We start from the raw sequence: 4,162 nt of genomic DNA, 5'->3' as shown, positions 1-4,162 counted from the left end.
ACAAGAGGTGGTCAACCGCAGAGACTTATGACCACTAATCAGAGCTGTTGTAAAAGTGACATATACATAAAGTGGACTAGAAACTGTCTACACTCCTTTTATTTCCAAGAATCTAAAAACTCTAGGAGACCTACAATCATCATGCTACATAAAAGTATAAATACCACCTTAAAACTCAAGTCAAATCCTAGAAGAATAAATGAAAGGTAACTCCCTTTTTTGCCATACCTAACACCTAAAACACTTTCAGTGTGAGTTTTAAAAATGATCAAGAGCTCAGGAGTGCCATAGTTCTTGCCAGTCCCAGAGGGATATTCTCAAGTTTGTCATGGACAGCAGGAGAGAGGGGCCCGTCTTCCAGGGAAGAGGTTAAACCCACACGTGAACCCTGGCTAAGCTATCCAAGAAACTCTCACTAGTCATCCATCCTTCTGCGAAATACTACCTGAGAGCCACTGTGTCCCCTCTGGCCACAAGTGAAGAGATGCATCTTTTTTCAAAAATTACTTTGACTTTGGCCCAAAGTCAAAGAGGAGCCGGAGGAGCCACATTTCCGGATTCTTTATAACATGCTGAATAGCTCCTCATTTTCACTATGCTATGTTGCACCTGCTTCACTGGGAAAACTGCAGACTCCTCATCCTCAAGTTCTACCCAGGACAGCTTCTTCTTCAACTCGGCCTGACAGGTGGGAAACTTGGGGTTTTTCTTTCTAAATCATGTGAGTCCTGTTTCCCCTGCCTAGGAAATAGGGACTAGAAACCTGACATCCAGAAAATTTGCTGGCAGGGGCTATGCCAGATGTCTGCACACTTCTCATTGTGGAAGAGGAGTGAAGGCCAAGAGCCAGGACACGTCCTGAAAGCCTCTGGGTGCTATGCACTTTGGAGATTAAAATGCACTACATTCTCTCATTCTCTATCTCCTTTGATCCTCACAACAACCCCAAGAGGTAAGTAGAATTATTATGTCATTTCTCAGATGAAAAAATGGTGAATTGAGTTGCCTAAACTCACACCAAAACCAGTGGCAAGATTTGGACTCATACATTGTCCTGTCTCCAGTATCCAAATTCTCAAGACCAAATGGCAAAAATGTGGGGAAAGAGACAGGGAGATAGAGAAAGAGAGAGGGACACAGAGAGGACCATCTTCTTCTAATAATGCTTCTTACTGGGTTTTTGTCCATTCGAACAGGACCATCAAGGTGTTGTTCTATAACATTACCCAGTAGAAAGGTCCCCCTAAGGAAGTCGGTTTGTGTGTGTGTGCATGTGTGTAAATGTGCACTTACACAAGTACAGCATCTTAGACAGGAGCTACAAATACATCTTCCACTCCCACAGTTGATGGTGCATCCTGATGAGCCCCTTCATAAAAATGTTATCACTTTGTCAAAGCACTGGATGACCTTAACTACCAGGAAGCCTCAAATTATTCAGGGAATACCTCTTTACCTTTAGCTTCTGCCCCTGATTCCAATATTAAGTATATGGCCTCTTCTGTGTCTGAGAAACTCATCAGCCACATCACACTATGTGCCAGAGCACAAAAATTTGCCAGGAAGAGTAATTCAGAAAAGTAATTCAGTGGCCCCAGTGGCTCTTAATATACCTCTAGCATTCTTGTTGATTCAACTACTGGTTCCTCTTTCTGGGATTGTAAGGATCTTTTGCCCTCTTTCTCAGTTTTTAGCAGAAATTATCTTTTCCCTGACAACCTCTTGGCATCCACTACTGTGTATCTCTATGCTCATGTAGTGGATGCCATACCAGTGTTTTTCAACTTTTTTATCTCACAGCACACTTGAACCTATAGTTAAACTTCCATGCCACACTTAAATGGTGTTGATCAAAAAAGAGAATAAAAGACGATACTTACTGTTTTATGAACTTCTTTCCAAAATAATTTAGTGATATTTAAAAATGTCTGTGACACACTGGTTTCTGATTTTCTTTTCCTTTTTTTTTATTAAATCATAGCTGTGTACATCAATATGATCATGGGGCACCATACACTTGGTTCATAGAATATTTGACACATTTTCATCTCATTAGTTGACATAGCCCTCCTGGCATTTTCTTAGTTACTTTGTCAAGACATTTACATTCCACATTCGCCAAGCCTCACATGTAACCTTGTAAGATGCACCACAGGTGTGATCCTTTCAATCCCCCTCCCGCTACCCACCTACCCCATCCCTCCCCACGCTTTCCCCCTTCCCTCTGTTCTTAGGTTGCAACTTGGTTATAGCTTTCATGCGAAGGTCCTAAGTTAGTTTCATAGTAGGGGTGAATACATTGGATATTTTTTCTTCCATTCTTGAGACACTTTACTGAGAAGAATATGTTCCAGCTCCATCCATGTAAACATGAAAGAGGTAAAGTCTCCATCTTTCTTCAAAGCTGCATAGTATTCTATGGTGTACATATACCACAATTTGTTAATCCATTTGTGGATCAATGGGCACTTGGGTTTTTTCCATGACTTAGCAATTATGAATAGGGCTGCAATAAAGATTCTGGTACAAATATCTTTGTTATGATGTGGTTTTTGTTCTTCTGGGTATATGCCCAGCAGAGGAATTGCAGGATTGAATGGCAGATCTATTTTTAGATCTCTAAGTGTTCTCCATATATCTTTCCAAAAGGAATGTATTAGTTTGCATTCCCACCAGCAGTGCAAAAGTGTTCCCTTTTCTCCACATCCACGTGGTTTCTGATTTTCATCACCACTTCCTACTGTTGCTCAGGAGCCTCTCTCCTCTGGTTCCACTTTTTCTAGTTACCTCATTGATTGTACCAACGACTTTGTTTCTGGTGCCACATTTCTTGTGGTTTTTACCTCTTTATCACCTTGTGGTTGTCCTCAATATATTGTTCTATTGGTAAGTCTTTTAACTTATGTGCCCACATATAATATAAAAGATTGCTTGCATCTGTTATCAGAAAAGATTAGGACAACCTATATCTGCTGTACTAATTCTTAACATCTCATGAACATAGCACAAAGTTCTTAATCTAAACTTCTTCCCAGGCTGATTCCTCCCTGCTTGTATGCTTAGATCCTAATTAAGTTATGTCACACATTTTTGCCTGAAGCTACTCTCCACCATCTGAATGCTGTCTTTGAGGATTTCTCCATGATAAAGAGCTTGGACATCATGTGTTAGGAGATGGATAGAGAGGGAGTGATCTTAAAGAGAGAGACAATTATAAATAGAGCTGCAATAAACATTCTGCTACAAATGTCTTTGTAGTAAAATGATTTTTGTTCTTCAGGGTACATACCTAGTCATGGAATCGAGAGATCATATAGAAGGTCAAGTTTTCGATCTTTGAAGATTCTCCTTACAATGGAGTTGAAAAATAGTCTTTTTTTAAAAGATTTCAAAAATGGAAAAATAAATATCCAATGTACTCAATACTAATTTGATCCAATTTATAAAAGATTACATATTCACATGAAGAACAAAACACAAATATAGTCTAGTATATGATCATGGAAAGGGGGGAGAATGGAAGACAATTCACACAGAAGGGAGGCTATGAGGGTATCTCACCTAATGGGCATAATGTGTGGTTGGATATTATAACCCCTGGGTAAGGAGTTCTTTTACAACTGGAACTTTACCTTGGAACTGAGAAGAATGGAATAAAAATTTGTAGTCTCATATTAATTTGAAATAAAAACCAAAATAAAACAATCGACATAAACATATTTGCATATAATAAATGTGACTTTGGGTCCAGTAACCAGATATCTGTATAAAGAAAACTGGCTGAGAAAGGAAGATAGAAATGGAATCATAGTTAGAAAGGTTAGAAGGTAGAGATATGAAGATAGAGATATATTCATTGAATGACTAGAAACTATAATGTGTTTGTCACTTAATGGGAAATAGCTGAACTTGAAGCAGATATTGTGCAGAAAATATGCCACAGCTGAAAGAAATTGATGATCAATATAGATAAGACAGAAGAAAATAAAGATGAGAGAATATTGAGTGCAGGTGCACTATGCTTCTGAGTCTTCCAAGAAAAAGAAAAGAAAGGATGTGGATACCTGAAAATGACTCCAAGGTAAAATATGGAGGAAATAGTCCCTAGGGGGTTAAATTTCTATGTGAAGGGGAAACTGATACCCAGGTCACCAGGAGAGTT

Source organism: Nycticebus coucang, chromosome 13 (assembly GCF_027406575.1).
Source record: "Nycticebus coucang isolate mNycCou1 chromosome 13, mNycCou1.pri, whole genome shotgun sequence".
Lineage (NCBI taxonomy): Eukaryota > Metazoa > Chordata > Mammalia > Primates > Lorisidae > Nycticebus > Nycticebus coucang.
This window is presented reverse-complemented; position numbering follows the sequence as displayed.